Source organism: Brienomyrus brachyistius, chromosome 2 (genome assembly GCF_023856365.1).
Source record: "Brienomyrus brachyistius isolate T26 chromosome 2, BBRACH_0.4, whole genome shotgun sequence".
Taxonomy (NCBI): domain Eukaryota; kingdom Metazoa; phylum Chordata; class Actinopteri; order Osteoglossiformes; family Mormyridae; genus Brienomyrus; species Brienomyrus brachyistius.
This window is the reverse complement of record NC_064534.1, coordinates 43,992,804-44,007,638: the sequence shown is the minus strand read 5'-3', so window position 1 is coordinate 44,007,638 and position 14,835 is coordinate 43,992,804. Positions and strand designations below refer to the sequence as shown.

Below are 14,835 nucleotides of genomic sequence, written 5' to 3'. Positions count from 1 at the left end.
CCCAAAACTTATGGGTACAGAACCGCAAAAAGTAAAACAAACTTGAAAGTTAAGGGAATAACGCTACACAACACCAATTCGAAAGTTGTCAACATCGCATCCCTCACAGACTTAGTTCACGATTTTGTGAGTAACCCACGTGACCCCCCTCGAGAGATCAGGACATCTACGCAGCAAATCTTGAGGGATAAAAGGGGTTTCCTTTTGAAAACTAAGACAGTCAACAAGTGTTTCAAGGTTGTGTACACCAAGCGGCAGCTACTGCCTGACTATTCCACACTGCCTTACGGGTTCGACAATAGACTTCAGCACCCATTCTCGTGCATTATATCGGGACCGAGCAACTGTGGCAAGTCTTATTTCATTAAAAGACTGCTTGAGAATGTGTATTGTACATTGTCCAGAGTGCCTGAAAACGTCGTATGGTGCTATTCTTGCTGGCAACCATTGTATGATGATTTGTTGTGCAAAATAAAAAATATTAAATTTGTGGAAGGAATCCCAGAGTCTCATTGTGACGACGAACTTTTACCATCAAATAAAATTAATTTGATCATCATTGACGACCTTATGGAAAAAGCCAGCGATAACGGCGAGGTGGAAAAAGCTTTTACCAAGTACACGCATCACAGAAATCTAAGCGTCATATATCTGGTGCAGAATCTTTTCTTCCAAGGTAAGAAGAGCCGGACCATCAATCTCAACGCTAATTATATCGTATTATTTAAAAACCCCCGAGATAAATTACAGACGAGTGTATTGGCAAGGCAGATGTACCCGCGGCATTCAAAATTTTTTCTAGAAGCTTTCGAAGACGCTACAAAAGTCCCTTACGGATATCTGTTGGTGGATTTAAAAGCCGTGACACCCGAGGACTGTAGGCTCAGAACAGGAATGCTTCCACCCGAGTGGCCGGCTGCTTACGTGCTCAAGAAAAAATAATAATGTCGGCTCGTATAAAAAGAAACTGGAGTGACCTGAAAGCTTTATTTGACAGTAACACCAGACAGAGAAAGAAAATTTTAAAGACGGCATCTCCGGGTTTGCTGAACACTCTTTGTGAAATAGCTTTGAACGTGCTGTGCGGCAAGATCCCGCTAACCAAAGCCCAGATTGTACAACTAAAAAAGCAAAAGAGCGGCATTAAACTATTGGCAAACAAACGGGCATCGTTTAAAAAAAAGAAGAAGGCTATTATACAGACCGGTGGGGGATTCATTCTACCCCTGCTAAGTGTCGCCATACCGTTTCTCACCAGTCTTTTTCAACGGAGCTAAGTAAATGGAACACGCTAGGAAAATGTATCTGGTCCCTAAGGCACAGCTTGAAAAACTGCATAATGCCACATCTCCTAAAGACACGATAAGACAGACTGCCGAAAGCGAATTGGACATTGCAATACGCAACATTTTATCAAGAACGGATGTTGCTGACCACGAAAAGGTCCGCTTGTACACAGAGGTGCTACAGAGATATTTGACTTTGGCCAGGCAAGGTGATAATGAGCCCTTATCTTTAACACTTCCTCCTGAAGACCCCATAATAGATAATGCTGTGGCGGCACGTGCCGCCGTTGCTGGGGATTCCATTATGGATGAAGTCATTAAAAATGTTGCTTCGCGTAACAAGAAAAAGGCTGAATATATAATGGGTAAAATGCATGAAAACTCTGCCGTCACTGCGTGGAATCCACGCGGGGAGTTTGTTTTTAATGGTACAACTATCGCTGGATCCCACATGCTCGATTTGCTTAAAAACATTACCAACCCGCATAACGTGAACGAGGGGAGAAGGCCTGCGGGGTGGGGAGAATTTCTACAAGGCCTGGCTAGACTCAACATGCCTTGCACCCTCATACCTAACCAAGATGTTGGACGTCTCATAGAGTCGATCAAGAACAAGCCCCGCACCGAGGAGCGGCGTGACGGTACACCCCGAGATGGTCGGTCACCGCGAACCCCACGGAAATTCTTAAGACCCGACTGGCTTGTGTTTTAAAATGCTTTTGTACTTACTTAATTAAAACACTCAAACGTGATATTTTGTCTTTGTGTTTTTTTATTTGTCATGCACAATCTTTTTCAAAGCCTTACAACATCTCACCATCTGCATTTTGGTAAACATATTTTTCACACGATTGATATATTTAAATTTAGAAACAAAATGAGAAACCATAGCATCGTTCTTTTTTAAATCATTGCTATAAAACGATAGAATTTTGCAAAAAGAAAAGCCTCTACAGCGGTTAATTAAATAAAAAATGCAATGTTGTCCACACGTCACACTGAGATCGCTTTGAAGCTGCTTCGCGTTGCAAACGAGACGGTCACAGTGCCTTGTCATAAAAGCGTTTATGGTCCTCGGAAAGCTGGGGTGATCCGGAGGATTTCCGTACGAGTCGAAAAACTCTGCGGTGCTGTCAGTACCGATGAAAAGCGCCAGCCAGTGTTCACCGGGTGCCCAACTCGGATGTGTGTTGACGATGAAGATTGCGGGTAATTTTTCAAGTTTTACAGCCTCCAGCTCGTCACAAGCCAACACCCCATAAAAATGTCGAGCAGTCCAGCGGTTTCTGCCAAGGATGTTGGATAGCTCCAATGTGTTCATGACTAGTAGTAATCGTACAATACATTTCTCCTTTGGCTAATCTCGATTATATTGTCGAATGATGGGTAAACTATCAATGTCGCAGTCCTGGCCAGCGGCTGTCGGAACCTCATCTCCAGGCGCATATTTCCGCTTTTAACCATGGAGAGATGCTGATTACATCCCTCGTCGGGTGACAAGTTAAAGGCGTACAAAGTGTAGCCATTTATGTACTCGTTTCTGTCAACAGCGAAAGGCTCGTTTTTCAAATGTCTCCCCGTAGCCAAAATCAAACTGTAATATTCACGGGCCACGTTTCCTCGGATAAAATCTGGTTGAAAGGGTTTAGAGGGATACTGCTGGCCATCTACGTAAAGTGCTACAAATTCAGCGTCGTAATGTTGAAAATTGAAGGGGTTTCGATCGTACGCGCCCATAAAACCCATATTATCTACAAGCCCGATGACTACGGTTTTAGGCAGCTGACCTAGAAACAAATTTTCTTGAGCGCAGACACGGCTACCCGCGGCAACGCTAAAAGTTTTCATACATACTCTCTCGATCGGGTATTTCGCGTTGGCTGCCAGCAATGCGCTCGCGTGCCCCAGTTTGACAGCCGTCGATACAGAAACTTTTTTAACAAAGAGGGATGCCGATACTATTTTGAGCGAGTACTGCTCATCTGCATCACCGCTCATGAGGCAAAACTCATCTTTGTTTCGGACCATTTTAATTTTGACGTCGACCCCATTTAGCATTAGCCGCTCCTGAAAAAATATGTCAGAGTGTATTGGGCCCATCAAATCGAAAACGCTGCTTCTTGCCGAAAATGCGGCTCTTTTCTCTAGCCCCGCGTTAAGGCCTTGCGGGTGTGTCTCATTCATTCCTGTACTGCTGTCTTTGAAAAACAACCCGCAGGTAAACTGTCTGGAGAGCGTACCGACGCTATAATTAAGCAGGCACTCTATCATCGCTCTGTAAGGGTAAGTGTTGCTAGATTGGCTCACTAGCCGGTCACCCAGGGATACGTCCACTTGTGAGAAAATCGAGGCGATCGGGTAATTTATGACTCCCACATTTGCACCGGCGTCAATGTTTGTACCGTTAGCTCTTGTGATCCGACACCGGAGATGCAGTAGCGTGTTGTTGAGATCTAGGTAATCTTCCCCATTACCGGCGATAAAAAACTCCAGGGGGCCGTTATCAGTTAAGGCTGAGAGTGGTGGCACTTCCACGTATATATTCTTATCAATGCTTGCTTGCGTGTATGGTATCGCAAAAATATCCAGTTCTGATTTCATACACTCTTCCGACATGTTGTGAATGAGGGCCATAGTTTTAGAAAATGTATCTTCTTCTCTGTGCTTTTTTGGCAACCTTCTTCTCGCGCTTCTTTTTGACTACTGTGACTCTCTTGGGTATTGCTTTGCGTTTTTTAGCGGTGGTAATTCGATCCCCAGGGGGTCTACGACGCTTGCCGCGAGCAAGCACCATGAGCCCCGAGCCCTCTTGTGGCTGTGCTGTCAATTGACCCGTCATGGCTCCTGTTACTACGTCTTTAACGATATTTTGGGCGGCCGATTTTAAATGCGGTTTCGCCATATTGAAAGTCCTTTTCAGAAATGGCACCGCCATTCTGAGGAGTCCTCGAAAAAGCCCTCCCAGACCCCCACCGTACATAACGGGGGCTCCATTGTATCTGGGTAGACCGTTACCCGCTTGGTTTCTGTAGTATTCCACATATCTATGTGGATCTGAAAAGCCGTCGGCGCTGTACATTATTGGGGGTAGTACTGCTTAACCGGTCTGAAATGCAGTTTTACGAGCGTTTTCCCGTATCGGAAGGGTATCGCCTTGTTCTGGTCAGACTTTAACTCGATGACAATGTTATCAATGTGATTCTTGCAGAGCGACACGTAATGAATCCTGTCGTAAGATATTGTGACCATCGAGTTGTGTTCCCCCGCTATATGTACGCTCCGTAAAAGAGGCACGTGGCTGTCACCCACTCTTTGATGCTCGACAATGTCTGAATACACGTAAATCGTGTAAAAACCGGCGCTTATGTCGGCGGGGTACGGTGCCGCTGGTCTATCACCAATCTTCTGAAATACATCAGGCACAAACCCTAGCATCCGTGCAAGGTTACCTTTCGCTTTAAAGGCAACGTGCGGTGGTCCGATCATATACACTTTGTTTTTTATCACGCTATAGTCAAATTTTAGTTTTGACCCTCCTAGAACCGCATTCGTCTCACTGATTAGTTTTTCAATATCTCTGTAATATCCTGCCTTTAGCTTGTACTGTAGGGTCGACGGTATCGACATCCATCCTGTCACGTAAAATAAGGTGTCTTCTTCTTCTACCAGCGTATCCCATGTACGCGGGTAATGGATTTCGGCTAGGCCTACTTCCCATTTACCATTCAGTTCAATCGGCTTGGCTAGTTTTGTCGTGTAGCTTGATATGGTATTGTGTGGGAAAACATCCATAGACGCATTGCTTGGGAGCGTGACATAAAAGCCGCTTTCCTCCATGGCCGCTTTTGGTGGAACTGAACACTACAAACACGGCCCGTCGCACTTATATGTCAACTACTTGTTTAGCAGGAACCCAGCTGTTAAATTTGTCTGGCCATCCCTGCCATTTCACTAAAAACATTTTTTTACCACGCTGCGTTTTTTCCGCAACGATTTTCTCAACTTTGAAGTTTTTGTCTTTGTCTAGTCTGATCTTTTGTAGCTCTTCGGTGTAAAATGTCCCCTCTATGATTTCGCCGTCATAATCTTTTAACCTATACACCGGCGGTGCTCTAGGTAGATGTTCGGCGACGGTAAAGTACTCGTCCGTAAAAGTTTGCTCGTATCCTTTGGTGAATTTTCCCCGTGCTTTAGACACCCTGACCACATCTCCAATTTTAAACTTATAGCGGCGCTTTTTAGATGTACTCGGCATCAAACCATAAATGTTGTTGAAGACATGGGCCGCATTCTATGCATTTACCTCAACCGGTTTCATTTTAATGGTGCTGTGGTGGGTGTTATTGTACGCTCTCGCTAGGTCTTGTACAATGTCCACATACCTTCTTGTATTATATGCTGTAAAATAACGCCACATTCGTGTCTTTAATGTTCGGTTAAACCTTTCCACTACAGACGCTTTGACATCGTTACCAGTGGCGAAATGTATTATTCCATGTTTCTCGGTAAGCTTATGAAACGACGCGTTAAAAAACTCTGTCCCGTGGTCGGTTTGTAGCTTTTTAGGGGTCCTGCCTTCAGAGAGAATGTTTTCAAACACTTTCTTTACCTCTGCACCCGTCTTGCTTTTAAGACATCGAACCCATGCGTATTTTGATAGAATGTCTATACACGTTAACATGTATTTAAAATCGTCATTCTGTTCCGCGTAAGCCGACATGTCCACCAAGTCAGCTTGCCATTGAGAATCGATATTAGTCACAAAGACTCTGTTCCTTTTAAAGTTAAACCTGATCGGTTTATGTAATGTGTACGCATCTTCACCAGATAGCCATGTAGCAACTTGTTTCTTATTTATATTACCCGCACCTTCTTCTTCATCTATCAGAGATCTGTATAATCTGTCGGGGCCTCCAAAAGACCCAGGGTTTGATGGTGTATAATAGACACGTTTCAAGCGCTTGTCATCCATCGTGAACCTCTAGCAATAATGACAAAGTGTTTTTGAGTCAACTCATTTTATTTAGAACGCAGGCAAAAATTGTCAGAAACACATACTTCAGCGTTTACACAGTAGCCTGGGGTTGTTTGTATGCGTGCAAAATACAGAATTCATTATATGCGTCATCTATACCCCCCTCGTAATCTGCCCCTTCACCTTCACGTTTAAACTCGCGCAATTTCTCCCGCACGTTTATTTCATCTTTAAGATCACACATGACTGCCTCAACAGCGCCCTGTACTTTCACTGGTGAGGGGTGGGGATTGAACACCGACACCGCTTTCGTGATGATGTGTTTAAACCATGGTCTATACAGCTTTTTGACCAACTTTTCAAAATTGTGAAAGAAGTAAAATGGCTCGGGGTCGTACAGGCACGTGTGCCGACGCTGGCTAGGATGCATCACAGAGCAACCTACACAGTCCTCCTTCAAGTCCTCCTCGATCACATGATCCAGAATGCAGGCAAGTGCCCCTTTGATAATTTTCATGGCAGAGTCAGTGATGCTCCCATCCACAACATCTTCAGACAATGACAGCGCAGCAAAACGCTCGCAGAGTTCGTCGATCGTCGGTGACGGGGACCGTGGTGCTCCCAAGAATACATGAGGGGTCGCCGCTGCAGCCTCAACCATCGATGACGGCCATTGCGCCCATGTTGGGCTCGAAGGGGGTGCCGATGAAAAGCACGGGTCGCCATACGGCCCCCATGATGCGGCCTGCTGAAGGTCAAAAGGCTCTGGTGAGTTGTCAAGTCGCAGCCCAAAAGTCGATTGCGGTATCGGTGGCCGCCGAGGGCGGGCTTCAGCGTTGTTCAGCAGCAGTCCAAAAGTATTCTCTTCTATCCGTGGCAGCGTGATCGTTTCAGGAGATGGCGGGATAGTCGAAGTTGTCTGTTTGCACGCCATTGCAAGCTGGGGAGGTTTGTCTCGTTGTCTTTGAGTGCTGGCTCACAGGAGCGATGGGTATTAATACGTTTTTCACCATGGTTAAGTACAGCCTTCTCTCATCTTATTGGTTGCTACTGTCACAAATGGGGAGTGGCTAATGATCCCCCAGTCGATCTCACTTTGTTCAAACTTTTTCTCGAGTTTTATACAGATACATTCTTTATACGAGAATATGCTGCACAGAGCCCCATGCTCGCGCTGTCTCCACGGCTTGCGGGGTGCCCATGTTGGGTTTAGCGGCACTAAGTCACAGTTATGGAGCGTCGCTGGTGTCATCAAACTCATGGCTGGAACTGTCTGTATGAGACAATTTGACAATTGCTCGCCATTTGACAGGTGCTTGACGCAACGAGCAGGCTCAATAAAGGAAATGATGTGTGGATCTACGCGCATGCGCTCGCTTAAACAAGAATTAACCGCGTTATTCTTTGATTATTGCTGTCGAAAATGCTCAGACCGCTTTACTTTATTATTCACATTGGCAGAAAAGTGCTTCATTCCTTAAAAACATTACGGTTATAGGGGTTTTATTTGCTAAAACAGGCGCTCTGCCGGCGTCGCCATTTTGAAAGGGGCGTCGGCGTGGGTGCGCATGCGCCAAACGCCGGACTAGCGATCGTCCATTCCGCCCCGCGTTGTTCAAACAGAGTAGTCGCATGTGGCGGGGTCTCCGGCTCGTTTCGTCCTACTTCTTCTAAAAGTTTGCCGCTTACATGCTTTCTCCAACCTCGTAAATATAACTAAAGTCTTTCGTGTTGGTTAAATGTAATGAGTGCTCTCCTTTTAAAACGACGGGCTGTATGTTTATTGGTTTGGTTGTGCTGCTATCGTTTGCGCTTGTTTAAATTTGTTCTTCTGCTGCTTCTTTCAGGCATGTTTGTTTAAATTCACCCTGCTTTTTCTTTTAAAATAACCCTAAAGTTTTCCTTCTTTTGGTGCTTTCTTCTTTTAAAACATTTGTGTGCTTTCTTTTAAAATACGCCGCGGCGCTTACTAACAACACAAGGCCGGACGGACGCCCCCGCTGAACGTGTATGCGCTAGCTTGCCTTCATCCTGCTCTATGTTTTATTATACCATAAAAACGTAATTAAAAAAAGCACATTAATGAAATACATGTAATGTATTTTTATTCTATTAATCCCCCAAACCCCCCTATCGGCAACACGTGGCATAAGCATGTATTGATACCATATATGGACATAACGGCAATCTCCCAAAACCATGTCGCCCCCTATCGGCAAAACGTGGCATAAGCATGTATTAATACCATATATGGGCATAAACCCTCAACCAATCAGAATCAAGGATACGCTACTTCCTCTTATGACGTCAGAAGCGGAGAATTAAGCTCCGCCCAAGGTACCACCTAACCTTTTTTCTGCTTAGCTTCCGAGATCAGACGAGATCAGGCGTGTTCAGGGTGGTATGGCCGTAAGCGAGAGATGCTACCAAAAACAGCCCTTTTGCAGTACACGCCTCTATACATGTCAGTTGGTCCAATTGGATCCTACTAATGTTCTTTTTTTTTTTTTTATCTGACTCACACTGCAGCCCCACCATCCAATCGGCAGCGCCGGACCCACACCAAACATTCACCAAACTACTCAGCTGGCAGCCTACCACAATTATTCCATTCTTTCCGCATCCGCACACTTCCTTCTTTTTAACTCCTTTTCACTACCGCACAGGTTAATCGCCGCACGTCCCCCGCCGGCAAACATTACTCCTTTGCCTACTGCATGCAGGCTTCTCTTAACGACCCTCTGTTATCAACTCCGCTAACAGCCACAAAATCTCCGCCGCACGAAGCCCACTGGTAGCTGCTGAATCACATGCTTCCCCAAAACGTCGCGCTGTCAGAACACTGGGAGCTACACACACCAACAAGTCCATACTGCAGGCTGCAGCCAGAACAATTTTCGACGGCCTCTTCTCTCTAAAAATTCACCAGACCGCTTCTACCACCAGCAAAGAAGTTTCCATCCCTAATTCCTCTGTGACTCCCACTAACCTAAACATTAAGCTGGCATTGAAGGGTGTGAATTACCCCGGCCAATCTGTTCTTTTAAATACAGCTTTTAGTAAGTTTTGAAAGGAGAAGAGCAGAACTTGCTATGCCAATAATATCGAGTCTTCTGTGGCGAAGTGGTTTTTGAAAAGAAAACAAAGCGGTCAGTTGAAGAGGAATAATATCAGTACTTTGTTTAAAACTGTGTGTAAAAAGCTGTCTCTTTATCATTAACAATAAGTTGTAAAATGTGAATGGGGAGTGACAGTCTTCAAGTTTGTGAGAAGATCGCGCCCTGGTGGAATAAAGGCACGAACAGCTTACAGCACCTAGAATTACCAGGAAGTATTTAGAGTAAAACGGTTTCTAAAAGCTGCCTTTATGAATGAGAGAAAAAAATATATATATATATAAAATATTAAAATGGAAGGGGAGTGATAGATTTAAATTAATCGTGAAGTGGAGCGCCCCCTGTATAAAGTAAAAGTGAGAAAAGCTTACAGCACCTGGTATTCCCAGGTGGTCTCCCATCCAAGTACTAACCAGACCCTACCCTGCTTAGCTTCCGAGATCAGGCGAGATCGGGCGTGTTCAGGGTGGTATGGCCGTAAGCGAGAGATGCTACCAAAAACAGCCCTTTTGCATTACACGCCTCTATACATGCCAGTTGGTCCCATTGGATCCTACTAATGTTCTTTTTTTTTTTTTTATCTGACTCACACTGCAGCCCCACCATCCAATCGGCAGCGCCGGACCCACACCAAACATTCACCAAACTTCTCAGCCAGCAGCCTACCACAATTATTCCATTCTTTCCGCATCCGCACACTTCCTTCTTTTTAACTCCTTTTCACTACCGCACAGGTTAATCGCCGCACGTCCCCCACCGGCAAACATTACTCCTTTGCCTACTGCATGCAGGCTTCTCTTAACGACCCTCTGTTATCAACTCCGCTAACAGCCACAAAATCTCCGCCGCACGAAGCCCACTGGTAGCTGCTGAATCACATGCTTCCCCAAAACGTCGCGCTGTCAGAACACTGGGAGCTACACACACCAACAAGTCCATACTGCAGGCTGCAGCCAGAACAATTTTCGACGGCCTCTTCTCTCTAAAAATTCACCAGACCGCTTCTACCACCAGCAAAGAAGTTTCCATCCCTAATTCCTCTGTGACTCCCACTAACCTAAACATTAAGCTGGCATTGAAGGGTGTGAATTACCCCGGCCAATCTGTTCTTTTAAATACAGCTTTTAGTAAGTTTTGAAAGGAGAAGAGCAGAACTTGCTATGCCAATAATATCGAGTCTTCTGTGGCGAAGTGGTTTTTGAAAAGAAAACAAAGCGGTCAGTTGAAGAGGAATAATATCAGTACTTTGTTTAAAACTGTGTGTAAAAAGCTGTCTCTTTATCATTAACAATAAGTTGTAAAATGTGAATGGGGAGTGACAGTCTTCAAGTTTGTGAGAAGATCGCGCCCTGGTGGAATAAAGGCACGAACAGCTTACAGCACCTAGAATTACCAGGAAGTATTTAGAGTAAAACGGTTTCTAAAAGCTGCCTTTATGAATGAGAGAAAAAAAAAAATATATATATAAAATATTAAAATGGAAGGGGAGTGATAGATTTAAATTAATCGTGAAGTGGAGCGCCCCCTGTATAAAGTAAAAGTGAGAAAAGCTTACAGCACCTGGTATTCCCAGGTGGTCTCCCATCCAAGTACTAACCAGACCCTACCCTGCTTAGCTTCCGAGATCAGGCGAGATCGGGCGTGTTCAGGGTGGTATGGCCGTAAGCGAGAGATGCTACCAAAAACAGCCCTTTTGCATTACACGCCTCTATACATGCCAGTTGGTCCCATTGGATCCTACTAATGTTCTTTTTTTTTTTTTTATCTGACTCACACTGCAGCCCCACCATCCAATCGGCAGCGCCGGACCCACACCAAACATTCACCAAACTTCTCAGCCAGCAGCCTACCACAATTATTCCATTCTTTCCGCATCCGCACACTTCCTTCTTTTTAACTCCTTTTCACTACCGCACAGGTTAATCGCCGCACGTCCCCCACCGGCAAACATTACTCCTTTGCCTACTGCATGCAGGCTTCTCTTAACGACCCTCTGTTATCAACTCCGCTAACAGCCACAAAATCTCCGCCGCACGAAGCCCACTGGTAGCTGCTGAATCACATGCTTCCCCAAAACGTCGCGCTGTCAGAACACTGGGAGCTACACACACCAACAAGTCCATACTGCAGGCTGCAGCCAGAACAATTTTCGACGGCCTCTTCTCTCTAAAAATTCACCAGACCGCTTCTACCACCAGCAAAGAAGTTTCCATCCCTAATTCCTCTGTGACTCCCACTAACCTAAACATTAAGCTGGCATTGAAGGGTGTGAATTACCCCGGCCAATCTGTTCTTTTAAATACAGCTTTTAGCAAGTTTTGAAAGGAGAAGAGCAGAACTTGCTATGCCAATAATATCGAGTCTTCTGTGGCGAAGTGGTTTTTGCATAGAAAACAAAGCGGTCAGTTGAAGAGGAATAATATCAGTACTTTGTTTAAAACTGTGTGTAAAAAGCTGTCTCTTTATCATTAACAATAAGTTGTAAAACGTGAATGGGGAGTGACAGTCTTCAAGTTTGTGAGAAGATCGCGCCCTGGTGGAATAAAGGCACGAACAGCTTACAGCACCTAGAATTACCAGGAAGTATTTAGAGTAAAACGGTGTGTAAAAGCTGCCTTTATGAATGAGAGAAAAAAAAAAATATATATATAAAATAGTAAAATGGAAGGGGAGTGATAGATTTAAATTAATCGTGAAGTGGAGCGCCCCCTGTATAAAGTAAAAGTGAGAAAAGCTTACAGCACCTAATATTCCCAGGTGGTCTCCCATCCAAGTACTAACCAGACCCTACCCTGCTTAGCTACCGAGATCAGACGAGATCTGGCGTGTTCAGGGTGGTATGCCCGTAAGCGAGAGATGCTACCAAAAACAGCCCTTTTGCATTACACGCCTCTATACATGCCAGTTGGTCCCATTGGATCCTACTAATGTTCTTTTTTTTTTTATCTGACTCACACTGCAGCCCCACCATCCAATCGGCAGCGCCGGACCCACACCAAACATTCACCAAACTTCTCAGCCAGCAGCCTACCACAATTATTCCATTCTTTCCGCATCCGCACACTTCCTTCTTTTTAACTCCTTTTCACTACCGCACAGGTTAATCGCCGCACGTCCCCCACCGGCAAACATTACTCCTTTGCCTACTGCATGCAGGCTTCTCTTAACGACCCTCTGTTATCAACTCCGCTAACAGCCACAAAATCTCCGCCGCACGACGCCCACTGGTAGCTGCTGAATCACATGCTTCCCCAAAACGTCGCGCTGTCAGAACACTGGGAGCTACACACACCAACAAGTCCATACTGCAGGCTGCAGCCAGAACAATTTTCGACGGCCTCTTCTCTCTAAAAATTCACCAGACCGCTTCTACCACCAGCAAAGAAGTTTCCATCCCTAATTCCTCTGTGACTCCCACTAACCTAAACATTAAGCTGGCATTGAAGGGTGTGAATTACCCCGGCCAATCTGTTCTTTTAAATACAGCTTTTAGCAAGTTTTGAAAGGAGAAGAGCAGAACTTGCTATGCCAATAATATCGAGTCTTCTGTGGCGAAGTGGTTTTTGCATAGAAAACAAAGCGGTCAGTTGAAGAGGAATAATATCAGTACTTTGTTTAAAACTGTGTGTAAAAAGCTGTCTCTTTATCATTAACAATAAGTTGTAAAACGTGAATGGGGAGTGACAGTCTTCAAGTTTGTGAGAAGATCGCGCCCTGGTGGAATAAAGGCACGAACAGCTTACAGCACCTAGAATTACCAGGAAGTATTTAGAGTAAAACGGTGTGTAAAAGCTGCCTTTGTGAATGAGAGAAAAAAAAATATGTATATATAAAATAGTAAAATGGAAGGGGAGTGATAGATTTAAATTAATCGTGAAGTGGAGCGCCCCCTGTATAAAGTAAAAGTGAGAAAAGCTTACAGCACCTGGTATTCCTAGGAGGTCTCCCATCCAAGTACTAACCAGACCCTACCCTGCTTGGCTTCCGAGATCGGATGAGATCGGGCGTGTTCAGGGTGGTATGGCCATAAGCGAGAGACGTGACCAAAAACAGCCCTTTTGCATTACACGCGTCTATACATGCCAGTTAGTCCCATTGGATCCTACTCCTGGTTTTTTTTTTTTTTTTATCTGACTCACACTGCAGCACCACCATCCAATCGGCAGCGCCGGACCCACACCAAACATTCACCAAACTACTCAGCCGGCAGCCTACCACAATTATTCCATTCTTTCCGCATCCGCACACTTCCTTATTTTTAACTCCTTTTCACTACCGCACAGGTTAATCGCCGCACGTCCCCCACCGGCAAACATTACTCCTTTGCCTACTGCATGCAGGCTTCTCTTAATGACCCTCTGTTATCAACTCCGCTAACAGCCACAAAATCTCCGCCGCACGAAGCCCACTGGTAGCTGCTGAATCACATGCTTCCCCAAAACGTCGCGCTGTCAGAACACTGGGAGCTACACACACCAACAAGTCCATACTGCAGGCTGCAGCCAGAACAATTTTTTACATTCAAACATCGACGGCCTCTTCTCTCTAAAAATTCACCAGACCGCTTCTACCACCAGCAAAGAAGTTTCCATCCCTAATTCCTCTGTGATTCCCACTAACCTAAACATTAAGCTGGCATTGAAGGGTGTGAATTACCCTGGCCAATCTGTTCTTTTAAATACAGCTTTTAGCAAGTTTTGAAAGGAGAAGAGCAGAACTTGCTATGCCAATAATATCGAGTCTTCTGTGGCGAAGTGGTTTTTGCATAGAAAACAAAGCGGTCAGTTGAAGAGGAATAATATCAGTACTTTGTTTAAAACTGTGTGTAAAAAGCTGTCTCTTTATCATTAACAATAAGTTGTAAAACGTGAATGGGGAGTGACAGTCTTCAAGTTTGTGAGAAGATCGCGCCCTGTTGGAATAAAGGCACGAACAGCTTACAGCACCTAGAATTACCAGGAAGTATTTAGAGTAAAACAGTTTCTAAAAGCTGCCTTTATGAATGAGAGAAAAAAAAAAATATATATATATATATATATAAAATAGTAAAATGGAAGGGGAGTGATAGATTTAAATTAATCGTGAAGTGGAGCGCCCCCTGTATAAAGTAAAAGTGAGAAAAGCTTACAGCACCTGGTATTCCCAGGTGGTCTCCCATCCTAGTACTAACCAGACCCTACCCTGCTTAGCTACCGAGATCAGACGAGATCTGGCGTGTTCAGGGTGGTATGCCCGTAAGCGAGAGATGCTACCAAAAACAGCCCTTTTGCATTACACGCCTCTATACATGCCAGTTGGTCCCATTGGATCCTACTAATGTTCTTTTTTTTTTTATCTGACTCACACTGCAGCACCACCATCCAATCGGCAGCGCCGGACCCACACCAAACATTCACCGAACTACTCAGCCAGCAGCCTACCACAATTATTCCATTCTTTCCGCATCCGCACACTTCCT

The 14,835-nt window shown here is 44.9% G+C and overlaps 2 protein-coding genes and 5 non-coding genes across 7 annotated transcripts in view; 2 read left to right on the top strand and 5 right to left on the bottom strand.

The window, feature by feature from the left end:
- Positions 1-14,835, top strand: part of LOC125715120 (uncharacterized) — a 1,180,389-nt gene that overhangs the window by 318,779 nt on the left and 846,775 nt on the right. The gene's annotated exons all lie outside the window — the stretch shown is intronic.
- LOC125715114 (uncharacterized) overlaps positions 1-14,835 on the top strand; it is a 935,270-nt gene that overhangs the window by 320,547 nt on the left and 599,888 nt on the right. The gene's annotated exons all lie outside the window — the stretch shown is intronic.
- Positions 9,742-9,860, bottom strand: LOC125733691 (5S ribosomal RNA). Its single transcript, XR_007393028.1, has one exon. It is a non-coding gene; the product is annotated as a 5S ribosomal RNA (ribosomal RNA).
- LOC125733690 (5S ribosomal RNA) lies at positions 10,926-11,044 on the bottom strand. The gene has a single exon (XR_007393027.1). It is a non-coding gene; the product is annotated as a 5S ribosomal RNA (ribosomal RNA).
- On the bottom strand, positions 12,110-12,228 carry LOC125730952 (5S ribosomal RNA). Its single transcript, XR_007391245.1, has one exon. It is a non-coding gene; the product is annotated as a 5S ribosomal RNA (ribosomal RNA).
- Positions 13,291-13,409, bottom strand: LOC125733794 (5S ribosomal RNA). Its single transcript, XR_007393130.1, has one exon. It is a non-coding gene; the product is annotated as a 5S ribosomal RNA (ribosomal RNA).
- Positions 14,499-14,617, bottom strand: LOC125736210 (5S ribosomal RNA). The gene has a single exon (XR_007395494.1). It is a non-coding gene; the product is annotated as a 5S ribosomal RNA (ribosomal RNA).